At 37.2% G+C, this 21125-nt stretch overlaps 1 protein-coding gene and 1 pseudogene across 6 annotated transcripts in view; both read left to right on the forward strand.

Annotated features, from left to right (window-relative positions):
* NUP210L (nucleoporin 210 like) overlaps positions 1-21125 on the forward strand; it is a 162755-nt gene that overhangs the window by 35361 nt on the left and 106269 nt on the right. The window lies entirely within an intron of this gene.
* On the forward strand, positions 4103-19704 carry LOC100619890 (serine/threonine-protein kinase Chk1-like; annotated as a pseudogene).

A 21125-nucleotide genomic window follows, 5' to 3' on the forward strand; every position in this document is an offset into this window, starting at 1 on the left:
GCTTGATCACAAGATTCAATGGGGATATGATTGGGAATATAGACTCTATAAACAATCACTCTAGTGCAAATACTAATAATATGGAAATGGGGCTTGATTAATGACACATATAAAACCCAGTGGAATTGCTCATTGGCTGTGGAGGGGGGGAGGGAAAGAACATGATTCATGTAACCATGGAAAAATATTCTAAATTAATAAATTAATTAAAAGAACTAAAAAGAGAAAAAAGAATTCAAAGTTTAAAAAAAAAGAATAGCTCTGTTTATTCCTATGCTTTCTAATATTTTAATAGGGGATAGATGTTATATTTTATTGAAAGCCTTTTTTCCATAGCTATTGAAAAAATGTCACATGATTTTTAATTGTTTTTGTTAATATGTTTATAGTTTTCCTAAATTAAGCCCTTGCATTCATAGAACAAATCTAACTTGTCATAACAAATGATCTTTGTAATATATTGCTGTAGGCTCTTTGCTAATATTTTATAGGATCCCTTCTTTACTATTTTTTTTTTCAGTTTACATAGTATAGGAATTATTCTTTAAATGTTTGGCAGAATTCACTTATAAATCCATCTAGTCTTGGGTTTTTCCTTAGGGAGTTAATTCATGGCTTATTTAGTTTCTATAGTATTATTTAAATGTTATATTTCTTTTTCTGTTAGCATGGGTAATTTATATTTTTATAAATATTCATTTCATTTGGTTTGCTAGTTTATAGGCATATAGTTTGGCAAAATAACTTTTTTTCATTTTTGGTACTAGTCATTAGGTTTTCTTTTAAAAATCTAATTAGTTAATGGCTTAGCTATCCTGTTTTATTGGGGTTTTTTTTCAAACTTGCTCCTAATTTTATTAATTCAGTGACTTTTAAAAACTTTCAGTTTTGTTTCTCTCACTTTAGATTTTCAAGATTTCTGTTTTTTTTTTTTTGGTGTTTAATTAGAAATATTTAATCTTTTGATATTCTAGTTCTTTTAGTTGCACATCCAGTTCAATGATTTGCTATTTCTGTCTTATTGCTGAAAGAGTTTGGAAATATAAATTTTCCTCTGTGTACTACTTTGGCTGTATTCCACGAATTTCAGTGTGTTGTCTATGTCATTATCTTTAGTGAAATTATTGATTCTTTATATGATTTGACCTTTGGCGTATTCATGGATTTAAGTTATTTAGTTTCCAGTTAATTTTAATACTGTCTTTAAAAGTCCTTTCTTGAATGTATTGTCTATTGCATTATCATTGGTAAAGGATGCATTTAATATTTCTGTTTCTCTGCATTTGTGAGGACATTTTTATGCCCTTAATACATGGTCTTTTTTTTTTAAGGTATCATGCACAGCTGTATCTATTTTGTATTTTCCAGAGACCTATCATATCTAACTTTTCTAAAATTTTATTTGTTGTCTTAACCTTTTTCCTATTTAAAATTAGAATTATTAATGACTGTGCAGGGTAAATTGAGGGCCCTCACTAGTATAGTTTTAATATTTCCTCCTGAAAGTCATTTAATTTTTCCTTTGAGTTTAGATGCTATGCTACTTGGTGTGTGTGTATATATATATATATACATATATATATATATATACATATATATTTACTATTAATATTAACTCATTGTCTATGGTACCTTGTAACAAAATATAGTTTCCTTTTTTATCTCTTTTAATTAAGTCACTTTTTGCTTTTGCTTTTTCTCTGATTATGCTTTTTTTATTTTAACTGAAGGATAATAATCATGCCCCAGCTCCTTTATTTTAACTCCACGTTTGCTTCAAGGGTATTTTTTATAAGTAACATAATGTTGGATTCTGTATTCTAATCCATTCTTCTGTCTGCTCCTATTTTAAGGATTAGTTCATTCCATTCACATTCACAGTTATGAAAACTAATTGTGTATTTCCCTCCATCCATTTTCTTATATTTTTCCTTATTTTTACCCTGCCTCCTTCTTAAATCTATTTTGCTTCTGATCACCATTTCCCTTAACCTTCTGACCCTCTTATTTTTCTCCTTCCCCTTAACCTCTTTCCCTCCTATTTACATGTTGGATAAGATTAATTTTTATACCCATTTGTGTGCATATTGTATATTCTTTCTCTCCCTTAAACCAGTTCAATGAGAATGAGATTAAAGTGTTGCCTGTACCCTCCTTTGTATTAATTTCCATTTAAGTGACTTAATTTTCCTCAATCTTTTTCCTTACCCCATTCCTAGTGCATTCCTTTTTCCCAATCTTTCATTCTTTTTTCAAAATCATACAAAATCACACTTAATTAGACTACCTCTAAGACCCCTGATAATAGTAAAGTTCTATAGAGTTACATGTATTTTCTTTCTCTATAAGAATGTAAATAGTAAATAGTTTAACCTTTATAGCCACCCCCCTCGGGAGTCCTACAACATTTATCTGTGGGTAATAACCTGAGGTGGGGAGAGGAGGCTAAGGAAATGGGAGAATAATAATGACTCAAAGGCAGAAGTAGAAACACATGGGGAGTAATGTGAACTCCAAGGAAATAAGAGGAACAAGAGAATAGGTGGGGAGTATCAACCCCTTGATACTCCTAGACAAGAGAGTCTGCTTTGGGGGCGACAACATCAAGAGAGTCTGCTTTGGGGGCGACAACATCACTAGTCCTATCGCAATAGGAGGCACTGGGAGCAACCACGTCACTAGAAAAGGTGGGAGTCTCAACTCCTGGTGCTGAGGCACTGGGGGTGACAACATCGCTATGGAAGAGATACAGTGGAGCAAGAGAGTAAGAGGAGTGGAGGGAACAGAGGGAGAGAGGAAGAGTAAAAGTGAGAGAGCTAGCTAACAAGAAAGCTTGAAAAAGAGAGAGTTTCGCGCTAGTTCCCCAGTATTTATTGAAGGTTTTAGGAATGTGGATCAGCGAACACATAACATGACATAGGTTTTAACATTGGTTGAATTGACAATGACGAGATAAAAGAGGTGGGGATTAATCCAACCGTGGTTTGCAAATGAGTGTAGTCCCAGCCCCGCCCTAATAGAACCACACTGTTAATGAATGTGCTCTGAGCCCAGGCAGCTTGGCCCTGAGGCAGAGTGGCAAAGGTCCAGCTCATGAATTTGCCTGTCCTTTGCTAGTGCCTGGGCTGTCCCTTCCATACAATGACCATCAAGAGGTCTGACCATGTATCTGGTAATACAATATCAATACATCAATCATACTTCCCAGATGCTAACATGCCTGGTATGCTACAATCTTGTTTAGTCTTTTATGATTTCTCTCTCAATTTTACCTTTTTATGCTTTCTCTTGGATCCTATGGTTGTATGTTACATTTCACACTCAGTTTTTGTCTTCAGGAATGCTTAATAGTCTTCTTCATTAAATATCCTTTTTTTCCCCTATTTAGGATTATGCACATTTTTCTTGGGTAGGTTAATCTTGGCTGTGAGCACATATCCTTTGCCTTCTGGAATATCATATTCCAAGCTCCACTCCTTTTAGAGTAGTGGCTACTTAATCTTGTGTGATCCTGACTATGGTTCCTCAGTATTTGAATTTTTAATTTTTGGCTCCTTCCAATATTTTTTCTTTGACCTAGGAGTTCTGGATAGTATATATAATATCCCTGGAACTTTTCATTTGGGGATTTCTTTCAGCTGACTAGTAGGTTCTTCCAATATTTGTTTTGTCCTTGTTATATTATAATAGTGCAATTCTCTTACTTGCTTTCTTGAAATATAATGTTTGGCTCCTTTTTTGTAAATGACTTTTAAGTAACCTACTGATTCTTAAATTATCTCTCCCCAAGCTGTTTTCCAAGGTTTTCCTGTGAGATATTTCATATTTTTTCTATTATTTCAATCTTTTGACTTTGTTATTTCTTGATTGATAGACCCTTTAGTTTTCATTTAGTCAGTTCTAATTTTCAAGGAGTTAGATTCTTTTGAAAGGTTTTGTACCTCTTTTTCTAGCCTGTTTATTTTCTTTTCATATCTTTTTCCCCTAGTTCTTTCCCTTCTTTTTCTGTTTTTTCCTCTACTGTCATCAGTTTTCTAAATTATTTTTCAGCTCTTTTTAAAAACTCTTTTAGTATTTTTGTTATACTTGTTTTCAAGCTACATTTTATTTTGAAATGTTTGTTTATAGATATTTTCAAGTTATTTTCCTCCTCTTTGTGTTTTGAACTTCCCTATCATCATAGTTCTTTAAGATCTGGTTCTTTTTTTTTTTTTGTTTGCTTGCTCATTCGTCCAGCCTGCATTTCGACTTTGAACTTTATGTGAATGCTGAGCTCTGGACTCTCCTGGGTGGGACTAAGGGAGGGGAAGGATGTTTGGCCTGTGCTTCCATCCTCTTATGTCCGTCTGCTGTTTTCACAGTTCTATCACAGCTTTCATTATTCCCCAACTGGTGTCAGGTCTGTCTACTGCCCTCCTGGTCTTGAGCAATACAATTCTTGACCCTGGTTTGGGTATGTTATTTTCTTCTCAGTTGGGAGTTTTCAGTAGACTGTTACTGGACTCAGTCACTATTAGCCAGTTGAGAGGCATTGCAGATTCAGAGTGATTTAACTGTCAGCTTCCCTTTGGTCTGAGCCTTCTGCCCTGGTTATTCCATGGTCAGCTTCCTTGTTGGGCTCAAAGTTAGAGTTGTCAATGCTCTGCCCCTGCAGAGCCATACAGCTAGGGTCCATGATCCTCTCCTCCCTAGATCTGTGACCCAGAACTAGGTAGTTTCCAGGGCTACCATATGGTACTGTTCCTTCACAAGTAGTAGACCAGAGATTCCCTGGCATCTCTCAGGGCTTCCTGCCCTCTTGGCCTGATCTCACAGCCCTTTTTTAAACCCTAGATACTAAAATGTTCCATACCAATATGCTCTCAGCCAAACCCTATCTCTAATGCTTTATGTTTTAATGAGATTCAACTATTAGCATCCTATTAGATTAAAGCCATAGTTATAAATCAAGTTGTAAAATCCTGTTTAAATCTCTCTTAATGTATGTTGTAATTCTTCTAGGCTTAACATTGATTTTTTTAATAGGAAAAAAATCCTGTCCTCTTGACATATAGTAGAGTGGGTATCTCATTTTCACTTCTTAGAGAGACTCAAACATGAACCATAACTCTTACTGTGATTAGCATAGTTTCTGGATACCAGGGCTGGGGTTTGTTAGCAAACCAATAAGTGCAAAAATTAGTCTAATCTGCCTATATTAGAGATCAGGCTTCTCCCCAGTCCAATAAACATGGGCAGTCTATACATGACAGGCAGTGGTTTGAGTTGCTAGTCTTCTGTGAGCCCTTGCTTAGCAGTACATCTACACTAGGTATAGGTTCATTCAGGATACATACAAAATAGATACAAGGTACCTAAAAGGGGAAGGCACTAATAAGTAAGTTAAGAAAAATCTTATGCAAAATATGGTGCCTAAGCTAAACTGCATGTTATGTAAGGACACACAAAAAGAGTATGGAAGCTATAAGATTTACATTATACATTAACAGAACAATTTAAACAGAATTTATTAATTAATACTTTTAGTCTATCCACTGATGGGGAAAATCTAGAAAAAGTCTCTGGAAAAATTTGGTGTTGAAGTTGCTGTTTGGAGATAGGCTTGTTAACTCACTGGTAGGAGAGCTTATGAAGTGGTTCAACCATCCTAGAAAAAGGTTTGGAGTTGTTTAATAAACATTTAAAAACTCATATTAGCACCTGGTAGAACCTTCTCCCCTAGGTTGCATGGGACACATACTAGAAAATGGCTACCTGTGGTTCAAGGTACACTGGGTAGTCTTTATCCCATGAAACCATAACTCATGATCTGCTATCTATATGTTTACCTTTAATAGTCATCCAGAGGACACAAGCATTTCAAAGCAAAAGTCTTTAATGAAATGCCATAGGAAGACAGATAACAAAACCTTCCCTCCATAAACTTGGGATAACCCCTCTCACAAATACACACATCATCAGTGAGAAGGAAAGAAACAAATAGAGAAACATGTATAACCAGGACACACACAAGGAGGAATAATCCCCCCTTTTTGACACTGAGACCATGGCTGTCTTGTGGTAATGTCATAGTACTACTTCCATTTATACTTTTTCCTTGCTACTTTTATAATCCCTGATAGGCATCACTCTGCTGGATGCTGCCAGTGATTAAGCAAGCATTAACTTGGCACCTACTACATGCCAGGCACTGGCTAAACTCTAGAGATACAAAGAAAGGCCAAAAATTTAAGAAAGGCTTTTGCCCTCAGCTCACAGTCTGATAAGGGAGACAACATACAAATAATTGTATACAAATTAGATACATATGGAATAAATTGGAGATAATGAACAGAGGGAAGGCACTAGCATTAATAGGGATCAGGAAAGGCTTCTTATCGAAGGTGGGATTTTCCCACCTAGGACTTGAAGGAAAGTAGAGAAGCCAGAGATGGAGGTGAGGAGGGAGAGAATTCCAGTCATTGGGGAAGCCAATGAAAGATACTTCAGTGTCTTTTGCAAGTAATAACAAGGAGGCCTTCAGTGAATCACAAAGAATTTGTAGAAGAGTAGGTTGAATAAGTATGCAAGGTTTAAAAAGGTGTTTGTTTTTTTTAAACCCATATCTTCTGTCTTAGAATTGATACCAAGTGTTGGTTCCAAGGTATAAAAGCAGTAAGGCTAGCCAATTGGGGTTAAGTGACTTGACCAAGGTCACACAGCTAGGAAGTATCTGAGGCTACATCTTTCTTTTTTTTTTTTAAACCCTTACCTTTTGTCTTGGAGTCAATACTGTGTATTGGCTCCAAGGCAGAAGAGTGGTAAGGGCTAGGCAATGGGGGTCAAGTGGCTTGCCCAGGGTCACAGCTGGGAAGTGTCTGAGGTCAGATTTGAACCTAGGACCTCCCGTCTCTAGGCCTGGCTGTTAATCCATTGAGCCACCTAAATCTCCATTTTTAACATTTGTTTTCTGAAATTTTGCAATCTAAATTCTCTCCCTCCCTTTTGCCCTCTCTGAGGCAGCAAGCAATATGAAATAAGTTATACATGTGCTATTATGCAATACATATTCCCATATTCATCATGTTGTAAAAAGAAGATACCTATCACATACAAGAAAATACTCATGAAGGAAATAAAGTGGAAAATGGTATGCTTCAATCTGCATTCAGACTCCCTCCAGTTCCTTTTATAGCAGCAGATAGCATTTTCATCATGGTCCCTTGGAGTTGTCTTGGATCCTTGTAATGCTGGTAATAGTTAAGTCTTTCACAGTTGATCATCATGTAATATTGATGTCACTATGTACAATGTTTTCTTGGTTCTGCTTACTTCATTTTGCATCAGTTCATGTAAATCTTTCCAGGTTTTTCTGAAATCATTCTGCTCATCATTTCTTATGGCATAACTTGTTCATAAGACCCCAATTGATGGACATCCCCTTGATTTCCAATTCTTTGCCACCATAAAAAGAACTACAATAATTTTCTTTTGTACAAGTAGGTTCTTTCCCCCTTTTATTGATGTCTGTAGGATACAGACATAGTAGTAATATTGCTGTATCAAAGAACATGAAATTTTATATTGTGAACTTTAGATTACTCCACCCTGCTTAGTCTAACAAAATCAGGAATGTCTACACCCATACTTAAGGATTAAGTATCTAGGAGGATGGCCTATGATAGACATGTGCTAGCAAATGACAAATCAGAAACAGCTGACAGACCCCTCGGCTGTCCTAAGTCAAGCTTAAGCTATCATTGGTACAGGTCAGACACAGGAAAGTGATGTAAAACTGTCTATATATTTCACGTCACTTCCTCTCTCTGGCCTCTTTTGAGGTGGAGAGGTGACTGGGGGCAACTTGCTGAGCCTTTCAGCATCTTGGTGTGGTGGCAGCTATTGTCTAGGTTAGTGGGGAGCTTTCCTTGATACCATACTGGAAGAAGCCTAGTAACCTAGTTCAGGTGAGGCACTTTTCTCTGCACTCTCTCGGAGTTAAGGCCGATTCTTTCCTCCTTTACCTTCCAAACACCATCCTCTTAGAAAAAGCCTCTAACCCTCAAAGACCTCATGGTGGAGGACTTTGAACCCCCCCTGGCACAGACCAGGTGGGAGAAATCCTATACCTTTCCCTCTCTCTTCTCCTTAATTCTTTCCCTCTATATTAATTAAACCACCATAAATTTCCAAGCAGTCTTGGGCATTTTATTTGGGATATTCCCTGGCGACCAAAATTAATTTAGATTAGGTCACAACCCTAAAATTATCCTTACAGTCGCCAGTGGGCATGGTTCCAAATTGCTCCCCAGAATGGTTTTATCCATGCACAGCCCCACCAACAGTGTATTAATGTTCCAATTTTCCCACATCCCTACCAACATTTATCATTTTTCTTTTTTGTCATATTAGCCAATCTGATAGGTATGAGGTGGTGCCTCAGTTATTTTAATTTGCATTTCTCTAATCAGTAGTGATTTAGAGCATTTTTTCCATATGACTATAGATTTAATTTCTTCGTCTGAGATTTTTCAGTTCATGTCCTTTGACCATTTATCAATTGGGAAATTACTTGTTTTCTTATAAATTTGACTCAGCTCTTTGTATTTTTGAGAAATGAAGCCTTTGACAGAGACATTTACTATAAAAAGAATTTCCCAGTTTTCTGTTTCCCTTCTCATCTTGGTTGCTTTGGTTTTGTTTCTGTAAAATCTTTTTAATATATTCATAATTATCCATGTTATATCTCATGATGTCTTCTTTGTCATAAATTCTTCCCTTATCTTTAAGTCTGATAGGTAAATTATTCTGTGCTCTGTAAAGATGATTTTAGAGTTGTGACTTAAATTTGGTTGCCAGGGGAATTCCCAAATAAAATACCCAAGTCAGTCTGGAATTTTATGGTAATTTAATTAATATAGAGGGAAGAAATTTAAGGAGGAGGGAAGAGGATTTCTCCTGCCTGGCCTATGCCAGGGGGAGTTTAAAATCCCCTCTAGGTCTCTGAAGATTAGAGGCTTCTAAGAGGATAAAGTTGGAAAGTAAAGGAGGAAATTCAGCCAGAAACTCACCACCAAACCGGGCAATAGCTTGTAGCCACGCTAAGATGCCGAAAGCTCAGTACACTACTGTCAGCTAACTCTCCACTGCCAATCAGGGAAAGAGTCCTTGAGAGATAAAAAATCCCAAATATATAGACCTTTCACCCTTGTGTCCTCCACTAAATTTTCACATCTACCAATCACATCAAAGGCTTTCTCCAGAACTACCCATACTTTTAGTGCTCATCTCCTTTGATTAGATTATATCTTTTGAGTTACTTAAAACTTCTTTGTTAAGTTCACCTTTTGTTAGTTACTTGACCTTTTTGTGATTAATTTAACCTCTATAGTTACTTAACATTTTTTTGTATTAAGATACTTGACCTTTTTGTGATTAATTTAACCCATAAAGTTACTTAACACCTTTTTGTATTAAGATCTAAAAATAGACTTAGCTTAAAGTTCCAGCTTCACTATAAGGTGAGAACTAAGAACCTTCATTGTTCAATCAGGAGATAACAACTTTATCTAAGTAGGGTGGAGTAATTTTAAAGTTCACAATCCCCCCTGATGATCATTGGGAGACTAGTCTCCCCATTGATCATTTAACATAATCATTTTGTAGTCCTAACGCACTTCTTTTTTTTTTTAATATATTTTATTTGATCATTTCCAAGCATTATTTGTTAAAGACATAGATCATTTTCTTTTCCTTCCCCCCACCCCCCATAGCCGACGCGTAAGTCCACTGGGCATTAGATGTTTTCTTGATTTGAACCCATTGCTTTGTTGATAGTATTTGCATTAGAGTGTTCATTTAGAGTCTCTCCTCTGTCATGTCCCCTCAACCTCTGTATTCAGGCAGTTGCTTTTTCTTGGTGTTTCCACTCCCATAGTTTATCCTTTGCTTATGAATGGTGTTTTTTTCTCCTGGATCCCTGCAAGTTGTTCAGGGACATTACACCGCCACTAATGGAGAAGTCCATTATGTTCGATTATACCACAGTGTATTAGTCTCTGTGTACAATGTTCTCCTGGTTCTGCTCCTCTCGCTCTGCATCACTTCCTGGAGGTTGTTCCAGTCTCCATGGACCTTCTCCACTTTATTATTCCTTTTAGCACAATAGTACTCCATCACCAACATATACCACAGTTTTTTCAGCCATTCCCCAATTGATGGGCATCCCCTTGTTTTCCAGTTTTGGGCCACCACAAAGAGCGCAGCTATGAATATTTTTGTACAAGTCTTTGTGTCCATTATCTCTTTGGGGTACAGACCCAACAGTGCTATGGCTGGGTCAAAGGGTAGATATTCTTTTGTCGCCCTTTGGTCATAGTTCCAAATTGCCCTCCAGAATGGTTGGATCAATTCACAACTCCACCAGCAATACATTAATGTCCCAATTTTCCACATCCCCTCCAGCATTCATTACTTTCCTTTGCTGTTATGTTAGCCAATCTGCTAGGTGTGAGGTGATACCTCAGAGTTGTTTTGATTTGCATCTCTCTGATTATAAGAGATGTAGAACACTTCTTCATGTGCTTGTTAATAGTTTTGATTTCTTTATCTGAGAACTGCCTATCCATTTCCCTTGCCCATTTATCAATTGGAGAATGGCTTGATTTTTTGTACAATTGATTTAGCTCATTATAAATATGAGTAATTAAACCTTTGTCAGAGGTTTCTATGAAGATTTTTTCCCAATTTGTTGTTTCCCTTCTGATTTTAGTTATATTGGTTTTGTTTGTACAAAAGCTTTTTAGTTTGATGTAGTCAAAATTATTTATTTTACATTTTGTGATTCTTTCTATATCTTGCTTGGTTTTAAAGCCTTTCCCCTCCCAAAGGTCTGACATGTATACTATTCTGTGTTTACCCAATTTACTTATGGTTTCCTTCTTTATGTTTAAGTCACTCACCCATTTTGAATTTATCTTGGTGTAGGGTGTGAGGTGTTGATCTATTCCTAGTCTCTCCCACACTGTCTTCCAATTTTCCCAGCAGTTTTTATCGAATAGTGGATTTTTGTCCCAAAAGCTGGGATCTTTGGGTTTATCGTATACTGTCTTGCTGAGGTCGCTTTACCCCAGTCTATTCCACTGATCTTCCTTTCTGTTTCTTAGCCAGTACCAAATTGTTTTGATGACTGCTGCTTTGTAATATAGTTTAAGGTCAGGGACTGCAAGGCCCCCATCATATGTGGTTTTTTTTTCATTATTTCCTTGGATATCCTTGATCTTTTGTTGTTCCAAATGAATTTTGTTATGGTTTTTTCTAAATCAGTGAAGAAGTATTTTGGTAGTTCAATGGGTATGGCACTAAATAGATAAATAAGTTTGGGTAGGATGGTCATTTTTAGTATATTGGCTCGTCCTATCCATGAGCAGTTAATTTTTTTCCAATTGCTCAAGTCTAGTTTTAGTTGTGTGGCGAGTGTTTTGTAGTTGTGTTCATATAGTTCCTGTGTTTGTCTCGGGAGATAGATTCCTAAGTATTTTATTTTGTCTAAGGTGATTTTGAATGGGATTTCTCTTTCTAGTTCTTGCTGCTGAGCTGTGTTGGTTGAGGCATTATTTTAAGGTTGGTTAAAGAAGATCCTCATAGTGGTTCAAACCTTCCTTGTTTCTATTCCACCATCTTGGTTCTACCCCAAGAAAACCTCTGTGTATTGATTCCAAAGCAGGAGAGCCGTAAGGGCTGGGCAATGGGGGTAAAGTGACTTGCCCAGAATCATACAATTAGGAAGTGTCTTGAGGTCAGATTTGAACCCAGGACCTAACTTTCTGTAGGCCTGGCTCTCAATCAACTGAGCTGCCCATGGCCCCTATCTTTTATTTTTTTTACCTTCCTTTTTAGAATTAATACTGTGTATTGTGAGATTTAAAATGGTTGAGGTCTTAAACTGTAGTGATTAAAATAGTGGAAGATATAAATTGTGATAGATATAAGAGAGGGTGAGTAAATTTGACAGCAGAAATATGTTTCACTACAGTGTCTTGGGTTTTAAAATCAAATATAAGGTGGTCGCCAGGGAAATATTCCCAATTATTCAAATACCCAAGTCAATTGGGTTTTATAGAGATTTTAATTAACAATACAATGAGTAATCAAAGAAAGAGAGAGAGAGTAAGAAAGGAATAAGTATAAAGGGCCTCAAGCCAATATGGCCTAGACCTGAGTTTTAAAAGAGAAATCAGTCAGTTTTTTAACACTCATGACAAGGTCTGACTAAACAAGGATACTAGTGACACCAGGCCAGCGTCCTTCCTCAAAGAGTCTTCCAGCCAGAGATTGTTTCAAAGGGCCTCTCTCAAGAGCCTCCAGAGCTCCTACCCCAGAGGGACAGAGCCCCTCAGAGGAGCTCCTCAAGGTGCTCTCCTTCAGAATGAGATTTCCTCCAAGAGCACTTCTCCTCAAAGAGATCTATCTCCAAGGAAAGAGCCCTCAAGTATCAGTCCTCAAGGAAATGAGTCTCTCAGAATGAGATCCTCCAGAATGAGAATCAGAAATCGAGATCCTGAATGAGATCCAAGCTCTTATTTTTAAGGGCAAAATTTCCTCTGTCACCTCCCCTAAGTCCTTACATCTGCCAATCACTGTAGATGTTTCTAAAGGACCGCCCATTTTGAATTCACAGCTGAGTAGTTTTAATCTCTTTAGTAAGTCAGAAAAAAATGCTGCTGTGTCGACAAATTTCATTAAGAAAAAACCTCTGAATAAGTTATCACCCTTTTAGGTTTAAGTAGTTTACAAGTTGCCCCACCTATATGGGTACCTAGCATCCCATTGTATCAATTTTAAAAACAGGCATGACTCAAAGAACTTCCTGTCCTTTCCATAAGCATGGGTCAAAGCACTTTCATTGCTCAGCAAGGAGTTTTCTGTCCTAAAGCAGTCTTAAGTAGGGTGGAGTAGGGATATTCCCAAGGCAAGGAGTTTTCACATTCAAGTAGAATTCTCACTATCTGCTAGGGAATTTTTTTAAGTAGAAGATTCCCCAATGGGGAAATTTCCAACATTCATAAGTCTGAGAAATTTTAAGGTTTACAGTATTGGTTCCAAGGCAGAAGAGCTATGGGGGCCAAGTGATTTGCCCAGGGTCACACAGCTAGGAAGTGTCTGAGGCTAGATTTGAAGTTAGCACCTGCCATTTCTAGGCCTAGCGCTCAATCCACCAAACTATTTAGCTGCCCTCTTGTCCCCATTGTTTTCAGTAAGGTTTACATAGAAATGGTCCTGGGATAAGTTGCTATGCTGTTATTACATATTTAATATTCAACATAGTTTTGCACAGGTGGATAAAATAACTACTTTTTCTAGGTGAATAAAAGTCTAACATTAAGGAATTATTGCTGGGTGAAAGGGTTGGAACATTGTACCCACTTCCTTCCTTATTAAGGAACTGCTCTGCTTTAAACTCATGCATGTTCCCCTGACCAGATTTAGTCCCAAGGGAATTTGACCATGTAGGAAAAAGGTCAGACTCCATTTCTCACACATTCTTTGTCTTATTATGATTCCCCACTCTGGCAACGTAAAGTTGATTAAGGATTAGGTGTCAGTGTGTATCTAGGTCTTCCCAGAGGAGAATCTAAAAAGTTATTTGTTGTAGAGTGTAGAATCAGTCATGGGATAGGAATTCATTTCCTATATACAAAAGATATAGGAGCAGAACTAGGAGAACATTGTACACAGAGACTAATACACTGTGGTATAATCGAACGTAATGGACTTCTCCATTAATGGCGGTGTAATGTCCCTGAACAATTTGCAGGGATCTAGGAGAAAAAAACACTATTCATAAGCAAAGGATAAACTATGGGAGTGGAAACACCGAGGAAAAGCAACTGCCTGAATACAGCGGTTGAGGGGACATGACAGAGGAGAGACTCTAAATGAACACTCTAATGCAAATATTATCAACAAAGCAATGGGTTCAAATCAAGAAAACATGTAATGCCCAGTGGATTTACGCGTCGGCTATGGGGGGTGGGGGGAAGGAAAAGAAAATGATCTATGTCTTTAACGAATAATGCTTGGAAATGATCAAATAAAATATATTTAAAAAAAAAAAAGATATATTAAGATCAGTTAGGCAGTTCAGTGGATTGAGAGACAGGCCTAGAAATAAGAGGTCCTGGGTTCAGATATGGCTTGAGTCACTTCCTGGCTGTGAAACTGTGGACAAGTTACTTAACTCCCTACCCTTTACTATTCTTCTGCCTTTGAACCAATACACAGCATTGATTCTAAGGGGGAAGGGAACTACATGTAAACATACATGCTTGTGTGTGTATAAACACAAAACACTCACAAGCTCCCCATTTGACAGAAACATATATGAAGAGGTAGCAGTACTAACTACTATTATGCCTTGAGGTTAATACTTAAAACTATGTAACATAAAGCAATTTTCTGGGCTGCCGATTAAGCATTTGATATTTTACCTCGGCTCTATACTGTCTCCTTCAAAGTCCAATGTTCTAGTAAAATGGGCCACTCTTGGGCCCATCCTCTTGGTGGTGGTCATCTTCTCCAAGAATGCTAGAGTAATTGCTAGACAGTCTTCTTGCTGCCAATCATTTCTAACTAAAACAACCCAGAACTATAGCACTTCTCAAATTTATAAGGGCTGTTGTTATTACAATTCTCTGGAAATAATATATTAATTTATTATTATTTATTAGTCAAAGCTAAAAAGAGAAAGAGAAAATCTCATGATCACCTGATCTGGACTAATTAATCTGAGTTTGCCATGCTGTCTCTGTTTGCCATGCTGTCTCTGTTTGCCAAACAAAAGTGGTTGCGAAGGGGTAGAGCCAAGATGGTGGCTTAGTAGCACCAAAAACTGAAAACTGCTCTGACAATACTTCCAAACCATTCTTTAAAAAGTGCCTCAAAATGTCAGGAGTCAAAAACCAACAGCAAGATGGAGTGAGGGGGCTTTCCCATTGAACCCAACTTGAAAGATAGGCAGAGAGTCAATTTTCACAAAATAAGGGGGAACTAGAAGCAAAACTGTATACAGAGGAGTGCTATCCCACCACCCTCCCCACTCCCCTTTCTGTGACAGGTTCTTCAACTGGGTATAGGCTGCACTAACAAAAGAACACCACAGACCTACTCCCTGAAGTCCCAGACCCTGGCACCAGCCCACAGTGAGGCCCAAAAGTCTTAGCACTGGACCCTTTCACACCTGCACTGCTGCAATGAGAGACCTAGCCTCCCTGCAAATTAGTGTACAAAGCCAAACCCTGAGAGCCAGCAGCAGAGGAGACAGAAATCAGCAAGCAGCTTTCGGATTTCCCAGTCCACAAGCTAAAAAAGCCAACAGGATATCATGAGACCTAAGCAACCACATGCAAAAAAACTTCAAATAAAAATAGGAATTGGCCTCAAGCTCTGAAAGAACTCAAAATTGAATTTAAAAATCAAATGATAGGTCAAAGAAAAATGAGGGAAAGAATTGAAAGCAATGCAAAAATTAAATAAAAGCTTAAAAAGAAAATTTGGTCAACTAGAAAAAAAGAGGCACAAAAGATCAACAAAGAAAATTTTCTTAAAAAACAGAATTGATCTACTGGAAAAAGAGGCCAAAAAATCCAATGAAGAAAAGAATTCCATGAAAAGTAGAATGGACCAAATAGAAAAGGAGGATCAAAAAGTCATGGAAGAAATTTTGTTTTTAAAAATTAGAATTGGGCTAATAGAAGCTAATGTCACCAGACATTAAGAAATAATAAAACAAAATCAAAGGAATGAAATAATAAAAATAGAAAATAATGGAAAAATAGAAGAGAATATGAAATATCTCATTTTTAAATAACTGACCTGGAAAATAGATGCAGGAGAGACAATTTAAGAATTATTGGACTGCCTAAAAGTCATGACCAAAAAAAAAAAAAACCCTAGACATCATATTATAAGAAATTATCCAAGAAAATTTCCCTGATGTTCTTGAACAAGAGGGTAAAATAGAAACTGAAAGAATCCACAGATCACTTCTTTCAATAAATCCCCAATTGACAACACCCAGGAATATTATATCCAAGTTCAAGAGCTCCCAGGCTATGGAAAAAATACTTCAAGCAGCCAGAAAGAAACAATTTGAATATCACAGAACCCTGGTCAGGATTGCACAGGATCTAGAAGCTTCCATATTGAAGGATCAAAAGGCTCGGAATGATATTTCAGAAGGCAAGGGAATTGGATTTACAATCAAGAATCACCTACCCATCAAAATTGACTATATTCTTTTAGGGGAAAGTAAGGTAATTTGATAAAATATAAAATTTCAAAGCATTCCTGAAAAAAGACCAGACTTAAACACAAAATTTGATGTCCAAATACAAAATTCAAGAGAAGTATAAAAAGGTAAATAAGAAAGATAAAAAAAATTAAGGACTTCAATAAGGTTAAATTGTTTATATTCCTATATGGAAAAGTGATATCTATAACCTAAAAATTGTTATCATTATCAGAGTAGTTAGAAGAAGTATACATATCCTCTGGCTAGGGCAGCAGCAGCGGCGGCGGCGGCTGCTTCTCAGTCCTGGTAGAGCCATGGCTGTGCCCTTTGTGGAAGATTGGGATTTGGTGCAAACTCTGAGAGAAGGTGCTTATGGAGAATTTCAGCTTGATGTGAATAGGGGAACAGAAGAAGCAGTTGCAGTAAAGATTGTGGACATGAAGTGTGCCATAGATTGTCCAGAAAACATTAAGAAAGAGATTTCCATCAATAAAATGTTAAATCATGAGAACATAATGAAATTCTATGGTCATCAGCGAGAAGGCAATATTCAGTATCTGTTTCTGGAGTACTGCAGTGGGGGAGAACTCTTTGACCAAATAGAGTCCAACATGGGTCTGCCTGAACAAGCTGCTCAGAAGTTTTTCCATCAGCTTATGGCAGGGGTGGATATATCTTCATGGTACTGGAATAACCCATAGAGATATTAAACCTGAAAATCTTTTACTAGATGAAAGAGATGACCTTAAAATCTCAGACTTTGGCTTACCATATGTATTTCAGCAAAATAATCGTGAATGTTTATTAAATAAGATGCGTGGCACTCTGCCATATGTTGCCCCAGAACTGCTTAAGAGGAAAGAATTCCATGCAGAACCAGTTGATGTGTGGTCGTGTGGAATAGTACTTACTACAGTGCTGGCTGGAGAATTGCCATGGTATCAACCCACTGACAGTTGTCAGGAATATTGTGACTGGAAAAGAAAAAAAACATCTCACACCTTGGAAGAAAATTGATTCTGCCCTGTTAGCCTTGCTGCATAAAATTCTAATTGAGAATCCAGGATCAAGAATTATAATATCAGATATTAAAAAAGTCAGATGGTATACTAAGGTACTTAAGAAAGGTGCAAGAAGACCTCAAGCTTCTTCAGGAGGAGTATAAGATTTCCCAGGTGGATTTTCTAAGCACATACAATCAAATTTGGACTTCTCACCTGTTAATAGTGCTCACAGTGAGGGGGCAGCTGGGTGGCTCAGTGGATTGAGAGTCAGGCCTGGAGACGGGAAGTCCTAGGTTCAAATCTGGCCTCAGACACTTCCCAGCTGTGTGACCCTAGGCAAGTCACTTGACCCCCATTGCCTAGCCCTTACCACTCTTCTGCCTTGGAGCCAATACACAGTATTGACTCCAAGACAGAAGGTAAGTGTTAAAAAAAAAAAATTAGTGCTCACAGTGAAGAAAAAGTGAAGTACTCTAGCTCTCAACCAGAACCATGAACTGGTCTTTCTTTGTGGGACAGTTTCTCCCAACCTGAGTGTCTTGACCACATGTTGCTGAACATTCAGTTACTTGGTACCCCAGGTTCTTCACAGAATCCTTAACAACATTTGGTCAAAAGGATGACACGATTCTTTACCGAATTGGATGCTGACAAGTCCTTCTGAAGGCAACTTGTGAGAAACTAGGGTATCACTGGAAGAAGAGTTGTATGAATCAGGTCATAGTATCAACCACTGATAGAAGAAACAAACTGTTTTTCAAAGTGAACTTGGTAGAAATGGATGAGAAGATCTTAGTGGACTTCTGGCTATCTAAGGGTGATGGACTGGAGTTCAAGAGGTATTTCCTGAAGATTAAAGGGAAGCTGAGTGATGTGAGCAGCCAGAAGGTATGGCTACCTGCCACATGATCCATACATTCTGGGTAAGCCCAATGAATGCAGTGCTGCTATGTTGACACTATTCTTCCAAGCGAAGATTATACTGTTTTACAGACCTCAAATCTCAAGTAACAATTCCTGAGGAGTTGTCTCTTTTCTTTCCCAACCAAGTTCTTCTAATTCTTGTTGTTTAAATTTTTTTTTTCACATAGAACCATATCAAAACACATTTTTCAGAGTATCAAAGAATAAGCATGTATATTTGATTTGTAAAGAAAACTTTGGGAAGGGATTGGACAAGAAGTTCTTCAACAAAACATTTGTTGAATTAGAGATTGACTGTATACAAACCAAATTTTGAGAATAAATAAGTCAATTTATCATACTAGTATGTGCATGTATTTGGTTGTCAGAAAATTTGAGATTTTTCTGGACACCATAATTCCTGAATGTATTCGTAAGAACTTCTATATTTTTTGGCTAGTGAAATAAATTCATCAATATGTAAAGTAAGGCAATCTTTACTTGGTGAAATATATTCATATTCTTATACTTAACTTTTCAAAAGGGCCTCTCTTGAGTATATAAACCTGGTTGTCTTTTTAAACCTACTTAATGCTGCCAACTAAAATGTGATGGTTTGGATTATTTGATAAAGTTGAATAACATGGGACTTTTGTTTTTCAGCAGTATAATTTATAATCTGGAAAGTATTGGTTGGTGTTTTCATATAAACATTGAGAACAAGCCTCAAATTTAGTGCAGCTTTCACTTTCATTTTGCTCTTGCACATCCTAAATATTCTGGGTTACTTTAACACATAGATATTTTTTTAGTCTATCATTACAATTATAAAATATCTTCAAAAAGCCAAATTTTCAGGTACTCTGAAGAACACTTATGATCAACCCTTGTAAGTGAGGAGGAATTAAAACTGGGAGAACTTAGGGATGGAGCTGTGATAGAAATGAACTTTTCCTACAGCTCTGACTTTTATGAATGTGTTCCCATAGCACAGGTTTTTTGGACTTGCTTTCTCTCTATTTGAAAAAAAAAAAGTTTATTTGTGGTTATTATTGTTTATTTCTGGCTAGCCATCCAGTTGTGAATAAAATATTAGGAGTAATTTGTACTACTTTGTAAATTTAATAACGTATAAACTTAATATTAAAAAAAGAAGTATACAGAGACAGAGGATGTGGTAGTAAGTTGTTTTTGGTTGAGATGGGAAAAAATATTAGTCATAAAAAAGTGGCTTGGTCTAAGAAATGGGAAGAGAGAACTAAAATGAAGTAATTTATATCACATAAAAAGGCAGGGGGAAGGAACTATTACAGTAAAGGGGAGGATGAGGGTGTCGATAGCTAATAATACTTATACCTTATTCTCATTGGAATTGGCTCACAGAGGGAAGAACAGCCAAATTGATTGGGGTATAGTATCCTTTCTTACCCTATAGAGAAGTAGAAGGGGAATAAGGAAGAGAGTGGTAGGGAGGGGAGTAATATAAGGAAGGGACAAGTTGCAGGGGTAATTAAAAAACCCTATAGAGAAGTGGAAGGGGGAAAGAAGGGGGAAAGGGGAAGGGGGAGTAATATAAGGAGGGGGAGTGACTAAAAGCAGAGTATTTTGGTTGAGGGAAAGGGTAAAGGGAGAAAGGACAGGATTAATTAAGCCCTAATTAAAGAGGATATCAGGATGGAGGGTAATATATAGATGGTAATCATAACTGAATGTAAATGGGATGAACTGGACCATAAAAATGAAATGGATAACAGAATGGATTAAAAATCAAAATCTTACCACATGTTGTTTACAAGAAACACATTTGAGGCAAGTAGACACACACAAAGTAAAGGTAAGGGTCTGGAGCAGAATCTGTTGGGCTTCAACTGAGCCAGAAGTGGCCATGCCAGCAAGAGTTTCCAGTCTAAATGAGCCAAGAGCAAAATGGCCACAAAGAAACCCTCTTTCTTATAAAGCCATTGAAACCATTCTCTGTTTAGACAGATGACCTCAAATAGGATTAAAGCCTGGACCCCAGCAGTCACTCAAGACAAGGACCAGCTTCTTCAGGCATCCCATTCAAAGGGTTGGGTCTAATATCGACCAAAAGTGGGTTTTCCAAAAACAATATGGGGTAGGATTTATATTAAATTCACAGGGTATATCTAAGCCTCAAGATGTGTATTGTCAGCTCTCAGGAGGGAAGCACAAAGTAGAAAAGGCAGCTAAGGATCTAAGTAAGTTTTTCTAGTTGAATCCTACTATTATAAGTTACTACATGGGGAAATTTTGTCCTCAGTCCTCTTTGTTCTTCCTCATCTCTTTCCTTCAGTCATTCATCTGTTCCTTTAATCATTTTCTTCACTTATGTCCTCAGTCTTTTCTGATCCTCACCACAAGGTTGATTTTGCAACAGTCTTTTGAATATGTCACTCCACTTTACTCAGTAAGCTTTTGTTAACTCATCTTAGCCTACCAAATAAATGTTAGACTAGCCTGTCATAGACTTATCTCTTCCTGTCCTCTTTATCCTGTTCTCTAATTGAACTGAGATATATAGCATTCTTTGTACTTGTTTCTCCTACCTTCCTTCTTTTGTTCATGCTATTTTCTATTTTGGAATACCCTCTCCTCACATCTGACCTATTGAAATCTTTTTTTTTTTAACCCTTATCTTCTGTTTTTAGTTGTCAGTTCTAAGACAGAAAATCAGTAAGGGTTTAGCAATTAGGGTTAAGTGACTTGCCCAAAGTCACATAGCTAGGAAGTATTTGAGGCCAAATTTGAACCTACATCCTCCTAACTCCAATCCTAGATCTCTATTGAGTGTGCTAGCTGTTCCCTGTTGAAATCTTAGTCATCCATTAGGTCCCAAATAACATGCCTCTACTCCAAGATACCTTGCTTCCTCTTTATGCTCCCATCCTACTCCACCCCCATTCAGAATTCATTTTCCCCATCCTCTA

This window comes from Monodelphis domestica, chromosome 2, assembly GCF_027887165.1.
Source record: "Monodelphis domestica isolate mMonDom1 chromosome 2, mMonDom1.pri, whole genome shotgun sequence".
Classification (NCBI taxonomy): Eukaryota; Metazoa; Chordata; class Mammalia; order Didelphimorphia; family Didelphidae; genus Monodelphis; species Monodelphis domestica.